Below are 16,435 nucleotides of genomic sequence, written 5' to 3' on the forward strand. Positions count from 1 at the left end.
GGTAGTGGAGTGAGGGTGAGGAACGGGACAGTGAGGATGAGGATGTTTCCGGTAGTGGAGTGAGGGTGCGGTTCTTTCTGGTAGTGGAGTGAGGATGAGGAACGGGCCAGTGAGGATGAGGATGATTCCGGTAATGGAGTGAGCATGAGGAATGGGCCAGTGAGGATGAGGTTGTTTCCGGTAGTGGAGTGAGGGTGAGGAACGGGACAGTTAGGATGAGGATGTTTCTGGTAATGGAGTGAGGGTGAGGAACGAGACAGTGAGGATGAGGATGTTTCCGGTAGTGGAGTGAGGGTGAGGAACGGGACAGTGAGGATGAGGACGTTTCCAGTAGTGGAGTGAGGGTGAGGAATGGGACAGTGAGGATGAGGATGTTTCCGGTAGTGGAGGAAGGTGAGAAACGGGACAGTGAGGATGAGGATGTTTCCAGTAGTGGAGTGAGGGTGAGGAACGGGACAGTGAGGATGACGATGTTTCCGGTAGTGGAGTGAGGGTGAGGAACGGGACAGTGAGGATGAGAATGTTTCCGGTAGTGGAGGAAGGTGAGGAACAGGACAGTGAGGATGAGGATGTTTCCAGTAGTGGAGTGAGGGTGAGGAACGGGACAGTGAGGATGACGATGTTTCCGGTAGTGGAGTGAGGGTGAGGAACGGGACAGTGAGGGTGAGGTTGTTTCCGGTAGTGGAGTGAGGGTGAGGAACGGGCCAGTGAGGATGACGATGTTTCCGGTAGTGGAGTGAGGGTGAGGAACGGGCCAGTGAGGATGAGGTTGTTTCCGGTAGTGGAGTGAGGGTGAGGAACGGGACAGTGTGGATGAGGATATTTCCCGTAGTGGAGTGAGGGTGAGGAACGGGAGAGTGAGGATGAGGATGTTTCCGGTAGTGCAGTGAGGGTGAGGAACGGAACAGTTAGGATGAGGATATTTCCGGTAGTGGAGTGAGGGTGAGGAACGGGACAGTGAGGATGAGGATGTTTCCAGTAGAGGAGTGAGGGTGAGGAACGGGCCAGTGAGGATGACGATGTTTCCGGTAGTGGAGTGAGGGTGAGGAACGGGACAGTGAGGATGAGGATATTTCCGGTAGTGGAGTGAGGGTGAGGAACGGGACAGTGAGGATGAGGACGTTTCCAGTAGTGGAGTGAGGGTGAGGAATGGGACAGTGAGGGTGAGGATATTTCCGGTAGTGGAGTGACGGTGAGGAACGGGACAGTAAGGGTGAGGAACAGGACAATGAGGGTGAGGATATTGCCCATAGTGGAGTGAGGGTGAGGAACGGGATAGTGAGGATGAGGATGTTTCTGGTAGTGGAGTGAGTGTGAGGAACGGTACAGTGAGGATGAGGTTGTTTCTGGTAGTGGTGTGAGGGTGAGGATTTTTACGGTAGTGGAGTGAAGGTGCGGTTGTTTATGGTAGTGGAGTGAGGGTGAGGATGTTTCTGGTTGTGGAGTGAGGGGGAAGAATGGGACAGTGAGGATGAGGATGTTTCAGGTAGTGGAGTGAGGGTGAGGAACGGGACAGTGAGTGTGAGGATATTTCCGGTAGTGGAGTGAGGCTGAGGAACGGAACAGTGAGGGTGAGGATATTTCCGGTAGTGGAGTGAGGGTGAGGAACGGGACAGTGAGGATGAGGATATTTCCGGTAGTGGAGTGAGGGTGAGGAACGGGACAGTGAGGATGAGGATGTTTCCGGTAGTGGAGTGAGGATGAGGAACGGGACAGTGAGGATGAGGATATTTCCGGTAGTGGAGTGAGGGTGAGGAACGGGACAGTGAGGATGAGGATGTTTCCGGTAGTGGAGTGAGGGTGAGGAACGGAACAGTGAGGGTGAGGATATTTCCGGTAGTGGAGTGAGGGTGAGGAACGGGACAGTGAGGATGAGGATGTTTCCGGTAGTGGAGTGAGGGTGCGGTTCTTTCTGGTAGTGGAGTGAGGATGAGGAACGGGCCAGTGAGGATGAGGATGTTTCTGGTAGTGGAGTGAGGGTGAGGAACAGGACAGTGAGGTTGAGGATGTTTCTGGTTGTGGAGTGAGGGGGAAGAATGGGACAGTGAGGATGAGGATGTTTCAGGTAGTGGAGTGAGGGTGAGGAACGGGACAGTGAGGATGAGGATGTTTCCGGTAGTGGAGTGAGGGTGCGGTTCTTTCTGGTAGTGGAGTGAGGATGAGGAACGGGCCAGTGAGGATGTGGATGATTCCGGTAGTGGACTGAGGGTGAGGAATGGGACAGTGAAGGTGAGGATGTTTCCGGTAGTGGAGTGAGGGTGAGGAACGGGACAGTGAAGGTGAAGATATTTCCAGTAGTGGAGTGAGGGTGAGGAACGGGACAGTGAGGGTGACGTTGTTTCCGGTACTGTAGTGAGGGTGAGGAATGGGACAGTGAGGATGAGGACGTTTCCAGTAGTGGAGTGAGGGTGAGGAACAGGACAGTGAGGGTGAGGATATTTCCCGTAGTGGAGTGAGGGTGAGGAACGGCATAGTGAGGATGAGGATGTTTCTGGTAGTGCAATGAGTGTGAGGAACGGGACAGTGAAGGTGAAGATATTTCCAGTAGTGGAGTGAGGGTGAGGAACGGGACAGTGAGGGTGACGTTGTTTCCGGTACTGTAGTGAGGGTGAGGAATGGGACAGTGAGGATGAGGACGTTTCCAGTAGTGGAGTGAGGGTGAGGAACGGGACAGTAAGGATGAGAATGTTTCCGGTAGTGGAGTGAGGGTGAGGAACGGGGCAGTGAGGATGAGGAACGGGACAGTGAGGATGAGGGTGTTTCCGGTAGTGGAGTGAGCGTGAGGAACTGGACAGTGAGGATGAGAATGTTTCCGGTAGTGGAGTGAGGTTGAGGAACGGGACAGTGAGGATGAGGATGTTTCTGGTAGTGGAGTGAGGGTGAGGAACGGGACAGTGAGGGTGAGGATATTTGCGGTAGTGGAGTGAGGGTGAGGAACGGGACAGGGAGGGTGAGAATGTTTCCGGTAGTGGAGTGAGGGTGAGGAACGGGACAGTGAGGGTGAGGATATTTCCCGTAGTGGAGTGAGGGTGAGGAACGGGACAGTCAGGGTGAGGATGTTTCCGGTAGTGCAGTGAGGGTGAGGAACGGCATAGTGTGGATGAGGATGTTTCTGGTAGTGGAGTGAGGGTGAGGAACAGGACAGTGAGGTTGAGGATGTTTCTGGTTGTGGAGTGAGGGGGAAGAATGGGACAGTGAGGATGAGGATGTTTCAGGTAGTGGAGTGATGGTGAGGAACGGGACAGTGAGAGTGAGGATATTTCCGGTAGTGGAGTGAGGGTGAGGAACGGAACAGTGAGGGTGAGGATATTTCCGGTAGTGGAGTGAGGGTGAGGAACGGAACAGTGAGGGTGAGGATATTTCCGGTAGTGGAGTGAGGGTGAGGAACGGGACAGTGAGGATGAGGATGTTTCCGGTAGTGGAGTGAGGGTGCGGTTCTTTCTGGTAGTGGAGTGAGGATGAGGAACGGGCCAGTGAGGATGAGGATGATTCCGGTAATGGAGTGAGCATGAGGAATGGGCCAGTGAGGATGAGGTTGTTTCCGGTAGTGGAGTGAGGGTGAGGAACGGGACAGTTAGGATGAGGATGTTTCTGGTAATGGAGTGAGGGTGAGGAACGAGACAGTGAGGATGAGGATGTTTCCGGTAGTGGAGTGAGGGTGAGGAACGGGACAGTGAGGATGAGGACGTTTCCAGTAGTGGAGTGAGGGTGAGGAATGGGACAGTGAGGATGAGGATGTTTCCGGTAGTGGAGTGAGGGTGAGGAACGGGACAGTGAGGATGAGGACGTTTCCAGTAGTGGAGTGAGGGTGAGGAATGGGACAGTGAAGATGAGGATGTTTCCGGTAGTGGAGTGAGGGTGAGGAACGGGACAGTGAAGGTGAAGATATTTCCAGTAGTGGAGTGAGGGTGAGGAACGGGACAGTGAGGATGAGATTGTTTCCGGTAGTGGACTGCGGGTGAGGAACGGGACAGTGAGGATGAGGATGTTTCCCATAGTGGAGTGAGGGTGAGGAACGGGAAAGTGAGGATGAGGATGTTTCCGGTAGTGAAGTGAGGGTGAGGAATGGGACAGTGAGGATGAGGATGTTTCTGGTAGTGCAGTGAGGGTAACGAATGGGACAGGGAGGGTGAGAATGTTTCCCGTAGTGGAGTGAGGGTGAGGAACGGGACAGTGAGGATGAGAATGTTTCCGGTAGTGGAGTGAGGGTGAGGAACGGGGCAGTGAGGGTGAGGAACGGGACAGTAAGGATGAGGGTGTTTCCGGTAGTGGAGTGAGCGTGAGGAACTGGACAGTGAGGATGAGAATGTTTCCGGTAGTGGAGTGAGGTTGAGGAACGGGACAGTGAGGATGAGGATGTTTCTGGTAGTGGAGTGAGGGTGAGGAACGGGACAGTGAGGGTGAGGATATTTCCGGTAGTGGAGTGAGGGTGAGGAACGGAACAGGGAGGGTGAGAATGTTTCCGGTAGTGGAGTGAGGGTGAGGAACGGGACAGTGAGGGTGAGGATATTTCCCGTAGTGGAGTGAGGGTGAGGAACGGCATAGTGAGGATGAGGATGTTTCTGGTAGTGCAATGAGTGTGAGGAACGGGACAGTGAGGATGAGGTTGTTTCTGGTAGTGGAGTGAGTGTGAGGAACAGGACAGTGAGGTTGAGGATGTTTCTGGTTGTGGAGTGAGGGGGAAGAATGGGACAGTGAGGATGAGGATGTTTCAGGTAGTGGAGTGATGGTGAGGAACGGGACAGTGAGAGTGAGGATATATCCGGTAGTGGAGTGAGGGTGAGGAACGGAACAGTGAGGGTGAGGATATTTCCGGTAGTGGAGTGAGGGTGAGGAACGGGACAGTGAGGATGAGGATGTTTCCGGTAGTGGAGTGAGGGTGCGGTTCTTTCTGGTAGTGGAGTGAGGATGAGGAACGGGCCAGTGAGGATGTGGATGATTCCGGTAGTGGAGTGAGGGTGAGGAATGGGACAGTGAAGGTGAGGATGTTTCCGGTATTGGAGTGAGGGTGAGGAACGGGACAGTGAAGGTGAAGATATTTCCAGTAGTGGAGTGAGGGTGAGGAACGGGACAGTGAGGATGCGATTGTTTCCGGTAGTGGACTGCGGGTGAGGAACGGGACAGTGAGGATGAGGATGTTTCCCATAGTGGAGTGAGGGTGAGGAACGGGACAGTGAGGATGAGGATGTTTCCGGTAGTGGAGTGAGTGTGAGGAACGGTACAGTGAGGATGAGGTTTTTTCTGGTAGTGTAGTGAGGGTGAGGAATGGGACAGTGAGGATGAGATTGTTTCCGGTAGTGGACTGCGGGTGAGGAACGGGACAGTGAGGATGAGGATGTTTCCCATAGTGGAGTGAGGGTGAGGAACGGGACAGTGAGGATGAGGATGTTTCCGGTAGTGAAGTGAGGGTGAGGAACGGGACAGTGAGGGTGAGGATATTTCCCGTAGTGGAGTGAGGGTGAGGAACGGGACAGTGAGGGTGAGGATATTTCCCGTAGTGGAGTGAGGGTGAGGAACGGCATAGTGAGGATGAGGATGTTTCTGGTAGTGCAATGAGTGTGAGGAACGGGACAGTGAGGATGAGGTTGTTTCTGGTAGTGGAGTGAGTGTGAGGAACAGGACAGTGAGGGTGAGGATATTTGCGGTAGTGGAGTGAGGGTGAGGAACGGGACAGGGATGGTGAGAATGTTTCCGGTAGTGGAGTGAGGGTGAGGAACGGGACAGTGAGGGTGAGGATATTTCCCGTAGTGGAGTGAGGGTGAGGAACGGGACAGTCAGGGTGAGGATGTTTCCGGTAGTGCAGTGAGGGTGAGGAACGGCATAGTGAGGATGAGGATGTTTCTGGTAGTGGAGTGAGGGTGAGGAACAGGACAGTGAGGTTGAGGATGTTTCTGGTTGTGGAGTGAGGGGGAAGAATGGGACAGTGAGGATGAGGATGTTTCAGGTAGTGGAGTGATAGTGAGGAACGGGACAGTGAGAGTGAGGATATTTCCGGTAGTGGAGTGAGGGTGAGGAACGGAACAGTGAGGGTGAGGATATTTCCGGTAGTGGAGTGAGGGTGAGGAACGGAACAGTGAGGGTGAGGATATTTCCGGTAGTGGAGTGAGGGTGAGGAACGGGACAGTGAGGATGAGGATGTTTCCGGCAGTGGAGTGAGGGTGCGGTTCTTTCTGGTAGTGGAGTGAGGATGAGGAACGGGCCAGTGAGGATGAGGATATTTCCGGTAGTGGAGTGAGGGTGAGGAACGGAACAGTGAGGGTGAGGATATTTCCGGTAGTGGAGTGAGGGTGAGGAACGGGACAGTGAGGATGAGGTTGTTTCTGGTAGTGGAGTGAGGGTGAGGAACGGAACAGTGAGGGTGAGGATATTTCCGGTAGTGGAGTGAGGGTGAGGAACGGGACAGTGAGGATGAGGTTGTTTCTGGTAGTGGAGTGAGGGTGAGGATTTTACGGTAGTGGAGTGAGGGTGAGGTTGTTTCTGGTAGTGGAGTGAGGGTGAGGAACAGGACAGTGAGGTTGAGGATGTTTCTGGTTGTGGAGTGAGAGGGAAGAATGGGACAGTGAGGATGAGGATGTTTCAGGTAGTGGAGTGAGGGTGAGGAACGGGACAGTGAGTGTGAGGATATTTCCGGTAGTGGAGTGAGGGTGAGGAACGGAACTGTGAGGGTGAGGATATTTCCGGTAGTGGAGTGAGGGTGAGGAACGGGACAGTGAGGATGAGGATGTTTCCGGTAGTGGAGTGAGGGTGCGGTTCTTTCTGGTAGTGGAGTGAGGATGAGGAACGGGCCAGTGAGGATGAGGATGATTCCGGTAATGGAGTGAGCATGAGGAATGGGCCAGTGAGGATGAGGTTGTTTCCGGTAGTGGAGTGAGGGTGAGGAACGGGACAGTTAGGATGAGGATGTTTCTGGTAATGGAGTGAGGGTGAGGAACGAGACAGTGAGGATGAGGATGTTTCCGGTAGTGGAGTGAGGGTGAGGAACGGGACAGTGAGGATGAGGACGTTTCCAGTAGTGGAGTGAGGGTGAGGAATGGGACAGTGAAGGTGAGGATGTTTCCGGTAGTGGAGTGAGGGTGAGGAACGGGACAGTGAAGGTGAAGATATTTCCAGTAGTGGAGTGAGGGTGAGGAACGGGACAGTGAGGATGAAATTGTTTCAGGTAGTGGACTGCGGGTGAGGAACGGGACAGTGAGGATGAGGATGTTTCCCATAGTGGAGTGAGGGTGAGGAACGGGACAGTGAGGATGAGGATGTTTCCGGTAGTGCAGTGAGGGTGAGGAATGGGACAGTGAGGATGAGGATGTTTCTGGTAGTGCAGTGAGGGTAACGAATGGGACAGGGAGGGTGAGAATGTTTCCGGTAGTGGAGTGAGGGTGAGGAACGGGGCAGTGAGGGTGAGGATGTTTCCGGTATTGGAGTGAGGGTGAGGAACGGGACAGTGAAGGTGAAGATATTTCCAGTAGTGGAGTGAGGGTGAGGAACGGGACAGTGAGGATGCGATTGTTTCCGGTAGTGGACTGCGGGTGAGGAACGGGACAGTGAGGATGAGGATGTTTCCCATAGTGGAGTGAGGGTGAGGAACGGGACAGTGAGGATGAGGATGTTTCCGGTAGTGGAGTGAGTGTGAGGAACGGTACAGTGAGGATGAGGTTTTTTCTGGTAGTGTAGTGAGGGTGAGGAATGGGACAGTGAGGATGAGATTGTTTCCGGTAGTGGACTGCGGGTGAGGAACGGGACAGTGAGGATGAGGATGTTTCCCATAGTGGAGTGAGGGTGAGGAACGGGACAGTGAGGATGAGGATGTTTCCGGTAGTGAAGTGAGGGTGAGGAACGGGACAGTGAGGGTGAGGATATTTCCCGTAGTGGAGTGAGGGTGAGGAACGGGACAGTGAGGGTGAGGATATTTCCCGTAGTGGAGTGAGGGTGAGGAACGGCATAGTGAGGATGAGGATGTTTCTGGTAGTGCAATGAGTGTGAGGAACGGGACAGTGAGGATGAGGTTGTTTCTGGTAGTGGAGTGAGTGTGAGGAACAGGACAGTGAGGGTGAGGATATTTGCGGTAGTGGAGTGAGGGTGAGGAACGGGACAGGGATGGTGAGAATGTTTCCGGTAGTGGAGTGAGGGTGAGGAACGGGACAGTGAGGGTGAGGATATTTCCCGTAGTGGAGTGAGGGTGAGGAACGGGACAGTCAGGGTGAGGATGTTTCCGGTAGTGCAGTGAGGGTGAGGAACGGCATAGTGAGGATGAGGATGTTTCTGGTAGTGGAGTGAGGGTGAGGAACAGGACAGTGAGGTTGAGGATGTTTCTGGTTGTGGAGTGAGGGGGAAGAATGGGACAGTGAGGATGAGGATGTTTCAGGTAGTGGAGTGATAGTGAGGAACGGGACAGTGAGAGTGAGGATATTTCCGGTAGTGGAGTGAGGGTGAGGAACGGAACAGTGAGGGTGAGGATATTTCCGGTAGTGGAGTGAGGGTGAGGAACGGAACAGTGAGGGTGAGGATATTTCCGGTAGTGGAGTGAGGGTGAGGAACGGGACAGTGAGGATGAGGATGTTTCCGGCAGTGGAGTGAGGGTGCGGTTCTTTCTGGTAGTGGAGTGAGGATGAGGAACGGGCCAGTGAGGATGAGGATATTTCCGGTAGTGGAGTGAGGGTGAGGAACGGAACAGTGAGGGTGAGGATATTTCCGGTAGTGGAGTGAGGGTGAGGAACGGGACAGTGAGGATGAGGTTGTTTCTGGTAGTGGAGTGAGGGTGAGGAACGGAACAGTGAGGGTGAGGATATTTCCGGTAGTGGAGTGAGGGTGAGGAACGGGACAGTGAGGATGAGGTTGTTTCTGGTAGTGGAGTGAGGGTGAGGATTTTACGGTAGTGGAGTGAGGGTGAGGTTGTTTCTGGTAGTGGAGTGAGGGTGAGGAACAGGACAGTGAGGTTGAGGATGTTTCTGGTTGTGGAGTGAGAGGGAAGAATGGGACAGTGAGGATGAGGATGTTTCAGGTAGTGGAGTGAGGGTGAGGAACGGGACAGTGAGTGTGAGGATATTTCCGGTAGTGGAGTGAGGGTGAGGAACGGAACTGTGAGGGTGAGGATATTTCCGGTAGTGGAGTGAGGGTGAGGAACGGGACAGTGAGGATGAGGATGTTTCCGGTAGTGGAGTGAGGGTGCGGTTCTTTCTGGTAGTGGAGTGAGGATGAGGAACGGGCCAGTGAGGATGAGGATGATTCCGGTAATGGAGTGAGCATGAGGAATGGGCCAGTGAGGATGAGGTTGTTTCCGGTAGTGGAGTGAGGGTGAGGAACGGGACAGTTAGGATGAGGATGTTTCTGGTAATGGAGTGAGGGTGAGGAACGAGACAGTGAGGATGAGGATGTTTCCGGTAGTGGAGTGAGGGTGAGGAACGGGACAGTGAGGATGAGGACGTTTCCAGTAGTGGAGTGAGGGTGAGGAATGGGACAGTGAAGGTGAGGATGTTTCCGGTAGTGGAGTGAGGGTGAGGAACGGGACAGTGAAGGTGAAGATATTTCCAGTAGTGGAGTGAGGGTGAGGAACGGGACAGTGAGGATGAAATTGTTTCAGGTAGTGGACTGCGGGTGAGGAACGGGACAGTGAGGATGAGGATGTTTCCCATAGTGGAGTGAGGGTGAGGAACGGGACAGTGAGGATGAGGATGTTTCCGGTAGTGCAGTGAGGGTGAGGAATGGGACAGTGAGGATGAGGATGTTTCTGGTAGTGCAGTGAGGGTAACGAATGGGACAGGGAGGGTGAGAATGTTTCCGGTAGTGGAGTGAGGGTGAGGAACGGGGCAGTGAGGGTGAGGAACGGGCCAGTGAGGATGAGGGTGTTTCCGGTAGTGGAGTGAGCGTGAGGAACTGGACAGTGAGGATGAGAATGTTTCCGGTAGTGGAGTGAGGTTGAGGAACGGGACAGTGAGGATGAGGATGTTTCTGGTAGTGGAGTGAGGGTGAGGAACGGGACAGTGAGGGTGAGGATATTTCCGGTAGTGGAGTGAGGGTGAGGAACGGGACAGGGAGGGTGAGAATGTTTCCGGTAGTGGAGTGAGGGTGAGGAACGGGACAGTGAGGGTGAGGATATTTCCCGTAGTGGAGTGAGGGTGAGGAACGGCATAGTGAGGATGAGGATGTTTCTGGTAGTGCAATGAGTGTGAGGAACGGGACAGTGAGGATGAGGTTGTTTCTGGTAGTGGAGTGAGTGTGAGGAACAGGACAGTGAGGTTGAGGATGTTTCTGGTTGTGGAGTGAGGGGGAAGAATGGGACAGTGAGGATGAGGATGTTTCAGGTAGTGGAGTGATGGTGAGGAACGGGACAGTGAGAGTGAGGATATATCCGGTAGTGGAGTGAGGGTGAGGAACGGAACAGTGAGGGTGAGGATATTTCCGGTAGTGGAGTGAGGGTGAGGAACGGGACAGTGAGGATGAGGTTGTTTCTGGTAGTGGAGTGAGGGTGAGGAACGGAACAGTGAGGGTGAGGATATTTCCGGTAGTGGAGTGAGGGTGAGGAACGGGACAGTGAGGATGAGGTTGTTTCTGGTAGTGGAGTGAGGGTGAGGATTTTACGGTAGTGGAGTGAGGGTGAGGTTGTTTCTGGTAGTGGAGTGAGGGTGAGGAACAGGACAGTGAGGTTGAGGATGTTTCTGGTTGTGGAGTGAGAGGGAAGAATGGGACAGTGAGGATGAGGATGTTTCAGGTAGTGGAGTGAGGGTGAGGAACGGGACAGTGAGTGTGAGGATATTTCCGGTAGTGGAGTGAGGGTGAGGAACGGAACTGTGAGGGTGAGGATATTTCCGGTAGTGGAGTGAGGGTGAGGAACGGGACAGTGAGGATGAGGATGTTTCCGGTAGTGGAGTGAGGGTGCGGTTCTTTCTGGTAGTGGAGTGAGGATGAGGAACGGGCCAGTGAGGATGAGGATGATTCCGGTAATGGAGTGAGCATGAGGAATGGGCCAGTGAGGATGAGGTTGTTTCCGGTAGTGGAGTGAGGGTGAGGAACGGGACAGTTAGGATGAGGATGTTTCTGGTAATGGAGTGAGGGTGAGGAACGAGACAGTGAGGATGAGGATGTTTCCGGTAGTGGAGTGAGGGTGAGGAACGGGACAGTGAGGATGAGGACGTTTCCAGTAGTGGAGTGAGGGTGAGGAATGGGACAGTGAAGGTGAGGATGTTTCCGGTAGTGGAGTGAGGGTGAGGAACGGGACAGTGAAGGTGAAGATATTTCCAGTAGTGGAGTGAGGGTGAGGAACGGGACAGTGAGGATGAAATTGTTTCAGGTAGTGGACTGCGGGTGAGGAACGGGACAGTGAGGATGAGGATGTTTCCCATAGTGGAGTGAGGGTGAGGAACGGGACAGTGAGGATGAGGATGTTTCCGGTAGTGCAGTGAGGGTGAGGAATGGGACAGTGAGGATGAGGATGTTTCTGGTAGTGCAGTGAGGGTAACGAATGGGACAGGGAGGGTGAGAATGTTTCCGGTAGTGGAGTGAGGGTGAGGAACGGGGCAGTGAGGGTGAGGAACGGGCCAGTGAGGATGAGGGTGTTTCCGGTAGTGGAGTGAGCGTGAGGAACTGGACAGTGAGGATGAGAATGTTTCCGGTAGTGGAGTGAGGTTGAGGAACGGGACAGTGAGGATGAGGATGTTTCTGGTAGTGGAGTGAGGGTGAGGAACGGGACAGTGAGGGTGAGGATATTTCCGGTAGTGGAGTGAGGGTGAGGAACGGGACAGGGAGGGTGAGAATGTTTCCGGTAGTGGAGTGAGGGTGAGGAACGGGACAGTGAGGGTGAGGATATTTCCCGTAGTGGAGTGAGGGTGAGGAACGGCATAGTGAGGATGAGGATGTTTCTGGTAGTGCAATGAGTGTGAGGAACGGGACAGTGAGGATGAGGTTGTTTCTGGTAGTGGAGTGAGTGTGAGGAACAGGACAGTGAGGTTGAGGATGTTTCTGGTTGTGGAGTGAGGGGGAAGAATGGGACAGTGAGGATGAGGATGTTTCAGGTAGTGGAGTGATGGTGAGGAACGGGACAGTGAGAGTGAGGATATATCCGGTAGTGGAGTGAGGGTGAGGAACGGAACAGTGAGGGTGAGGATATTTCCGGTAGTGGAGTGAGGGTGAGGAACGGAACAGTGAGGGTGAGGATATTTCCGGTAGTGGAGTGAGGGTGAGGAACGGGACAGTGAGGATGAGGATGTTTCCGGTAGTGGAGTGAGGGTGCGGTTCTTTCTGGTAGTGGAGTGAAGATGAGGAACGGGCCAGTGAGGATGTGGATGATACCGGTAGTGGAGTGAGGGTGAGGAACGGGACAGTGAAGGTGAAGATATTTCCAGTAGTGGAGTGAGGGTGAGGAACGGGACAGTGAGGGTGACGTTGTTTCCGGTACTGTAGTGAGGGTGAGGAATGGGACAGTGAGGATGAGGACGTTTCCAGTAGTGGAGTGAGGGTGAGGAACGGGACAGTGAAGGTGAAGATATTTCCAGTAGTGGAGTGAGGGTGAGGAACGGGACAGTGAGGATGAGATTGTTTCCGGTAGTGGACTGCGGGTGAGGAACGGGACAGTGAGGATGAGGATGTTTCTGGTAGTGGAGTGAGGGTGAGGAACGGGACAGGGAGGGTGAGGATATTTCCCGTAGTGGAGTGAGGGTGAGGAACGGGACAGTGAGGATGAGGATGTTTCTGGTAGTGGAGTGAGGGTGAGGAACGGGACAGGGAGGGTGAGGATATTTCCCGTAGTGGAGTGAGGGTGAGGAACGGGACAGTGAGGATGAGGATGTTTCCGGTAGTGGAGTGAGTGTGAGGAACGGTACAGTGAGGATGAGGTTTTTTCTGGTAATGGAGTGAGGGTGAGAAACGAGACAGTGAGGATGAGGATGTTTCCGGTAGCGGAGTGAGGGTGAGGATGTTTACGGTAGTGGAGTGAGGGTGAGGTTGTTTCTGGTAGTGGAGTGAGGGTGAGGAACAGGACAGTGAGGTTGAGGATGTTTCTGGTTGTGGAGTGAGGGGGAAGAATGGGACAGTGAGGATGAGGATGTTTCAGGTAGTGGAGTGATGGTGAGGAACGGGACAGTGAGAGTGAGGATATTTCCGGTAGTGGAGTGAGGGTGAGGAACGGAACAGTGAGGGTGAGGATATTTCCGGTAGTGGAGTGAGGGTGAGGAACGGGACAGTGAGGATGAGGATATTTCCGGTAGTGGAGTGAGGGTGAGGAACGGGCCAGTGAGGATGAGGATGATTCCGGTAGTGGAGTGAGCATGAGGAATGGGCCAGTGAGGATGAGGTTGTTTCCGGTAGTGGAGTGAGGGTGAGGAACGGGACAGTTAGGATGAGGATGTTTCTGGTAATGGAGTGAGTGTGAGGAACGAGACAGTGAGGATGAGGATGTTTCCGGTAGCGGAGTGAGGGTGAGGAACGGGACAGTGAGGATGAGGACGTTTCCAGTAGTGGAGTGAGGGTGAGGAACGGTACAGTGAGGATGAGGATGTTTCCGGTCGTGGAGTGAGTGTGAGGAACGGTACAGTGAGGATGAGGTTTCTTCTGGTAGTGGAGTGAGGGTGAGGATTTTTACGGTAGTGGAGTGAGGGTGAGGTTGTTTCTGGTAGTGGAGTGAGGGTGAGGAACAGGACAGTGAGGTTGAGGTATTTTCTGGTTGTGGGGGAAGAATGGGACAGTGTGGATGAGGATGTTTCAGGTAGTGGAGTGAGGGTGAGGAACGGGACAGTGAGTGTGAGGATATTTCCGGTAGTGGAGTGAGGGTGAGGAACAGGACAGTGAGGATGAGGATGTTTCTGGTAGTGGAGTGAAGGTGAGGAATGGGACAGTGAGGATGACGATGTTTCCGGTAGTGGAGTGAGGGTGAGGAACGGGACAGTGAGCATGAGGATGTGTCCAGTAGTGGAGTGAAGGTGAGGAATGGGACAGTGAGGATGTTGATGTTTCTGGTAGTGGAGTGAGGGTGAGGTTGTTTCCGGTAGTGGAGTGAGGGTGAGTGACGGGACAGTGAAAGTGAGGAGATTTCCGGTAGTGGAGTCAGGGTGAGGAACGGGACAGTGAGGGTGAGGAACGGGACAATGAGGGTGAGGATATTTCCCATAGTGGAGTGAGGGTGAGGAACGGGATAGTTAGGATGAGGATATTTCCGGTAGTGGAGTGAGGGTGAGGAACGGAACAGTGAGGGTGAGGATATTTCCGGTAGTGGAGTGAGGGTGAGGAACGGAACAGTGAGGGTGAGGATATTTCCGGTAGTGGAGTGAGGGTGAGGAACGGGACAGTGAGGATGAGGATGTTTCCGGTAGTGGAGTGCGGGTGCGGTTCTTTCTGGTAGTGGAGTGAGGTTGAGGAACGGGCCAGTGAGGATGAGGATGATTCCGGTAGTGGAGTGAGCATGAGGAATGTGCCAGTGAGGATGAGGTTGTTTCCGGTAGTGGAGTGAGGGTGAGGAACGAGACAGTGAGGGTGAGGATATTTCCGGTAGTGGAGTGAGGTTGAGGAACGGGACAGTGAGGATGAGGATATTTCCGGTAGTGGAGTGAGGGTGAGGAACGGGCCAGTGAGGATGAGGATGATTCCGGTAGTGGAGTGAGCATGAGGAATGGGCCAGTGAGGATGAGGTTGTTTCCGGTAGTGGAGTGAGGGTGAGGAACGGGACAGTTAGGATGAGGATGTTTCTGGTAATGGAGTGAGGGTGAGGAACGAGACAGTGAGGATGAGGATGTTTCCGGTAGTGGAGTGAGGGTGAGGAACGGGACAGTGAAGGTGAAGATATTTCCAGTAGTGGAGTGAGGGTGAGGAATGGGACAGTGAAGGTGAGGATGTTTCCGGTAGTGGAGTGAGGGTGAGGAACGGGTCAGTGAGGGTGACGTTGTTTCCGGTACTGTAGTGAGGGTGAGGAATGGGACAGTGAGGATGAGGACGTTTCCAGTAGTGGAGTGAGGGTGAGGAACGGGACAGTGAAGGTGAAGATATTTCCAGTAGTGGAGTGAGGGTGAGGAACGGGACAGTGAGGATGAGATTGTTTCCGGTAGTGGACTGCGGGTGAGGAACGGGACAGTGAGGATGAGGATGTTTCCCATAGTGGAGTGAGGGTGAGAAATGGGACAGTGAGAATGAGGATGTTTCTGGTAGTGGAGTAAGGGTGAGGAACGGGACAGGGAGGGTGAGGATATTTCCCATAGTGGAGTGAGGGTGAGGAACGGGACAGTCAGGGTGAGGATGTTTCTGGTAGTGCAGTGAGGGTGAGGAACGGGACAGTGAGGATGAGGATGTTTCCCATAGTGGAGTGAGGGTGAGGAACGGGACAGTGAGGATGAGGATGTTTCCGGTCGTGGAGTGAGAGTGAAGAACGGTACAGTGAGGATGCGGTTTTTTCTGTTAGTGGAGTGAGGGTGAGGATTTTTACGGTAGTGGAGTGAGGGTGAGGTTGTTTCTGGTAGTGGAGTGAGGGTGAGGAACAGGACAGTGAGGTTGAGGTATTTTCTGGTTGTGGAGTGAGGGGGAAGAATGGGACAGTGTGGATGAGGATGTTTCAGGTAGTGGAGTGAGGGTGAGGAACGGGACAGTGAGTGTGAGGATATTTCCGGTAGTGGAGTGAGGGTGAGGAACGGAACAGTGAGGGTGAGGATATTTCCGGTAGTGGAGTGAGGGTGAGGAACGGGACAGTGAGGATGAGGATATTTCCGGTAGTGGAGTGAGGGTGAGGAACGGGACAGTGAGCATGAGGATGTGTCCAGTAGTGGAGTGAGGGTGAGGAACAGGACAGTGAGGATGAGGATGTTTCTGGTAGTGGAGTGAAGGTGAGGAACGGGACAGTGAGGATGAGGATGTTTCTGGTAGTGGAGTGAAGGTGAGGAATGGGACAGTGAGGATGATGATGTTTCTGGTAGTGGAGTGAGGGTGAGGTTGTTTCCGGTAGTGGAGTGAGGGTGAGTGACGGGACAGTGAAAGTGAGGAGATTTCCGGTAGTGGAGTCAGGGTGAGGAACGGGACAGTGAGGGTGAGGAACGGGACAATGAGGGTGAGGATATTTCCCATAGTGGAGTGAGGGTGAGGAACGGGATAGTGAGGATGAGGATATTTCCGGTAGTGGAGTGAGGGTGAGGAACGGAACAGTGAGGGTGAGGATATTTCCGGTAGTGGAGTGAGGGTGAGGAACGGGACAGTGAGGATGAGGATGTTTCCGGTAGTGGAGTGACGGTGCGGTTCTTTCTGGTAGTGGAGTGAGGATGAGGAACGGGCCAGTGAGGATGAGGATGATTCCGGTAGTGGAGTGAGCATGAGGAATGTGCCAGTGAGGATGAGGTTGTTTCCGGTAGTGGAGTGAGGGTGAGGATCGAGACAGTGAGGATGAGGATGTTTCCGGTAGCGGAGTGAGGGTGAGGAACGGGACAGTGAGGATGATGACGTTTCCAGTAGTGGAGTGAGGGTGAAGAATGGGACA

At 53.7% G+C, this 16,435-nt stretch overlaps 1 protein-coding gene across 6 annotated transcripts in view; it reads right to left on the reverse strand.

The window, feature by feature from the left end:
- Nucleotides 1-16,435, reverse strand: part of LOC132397051 (calmodulin-binding transcription activator 2-like) — a 221,645-nt gene that overhangs the window by 16,176 nt on the left and 189,034 nt on the right. The gene's annotated exons all lie outside the window — the stretch shown is intronic.

Source organism: Hypanus sabinus, chromosome 7 (assembly GCF_030144855.1).
Source record: "Hypanus sabinus isolate sHypSab1 chromosome 7, sHypSab1.hap1, whole genome shotgun sequence".
Lineage (NCBI taxonomy): Eukaryota > Metazoa > Chordata > Chondrichthyes > Myliobatiformes > Dasyatidae > Hypanus > Hypanus sabinus.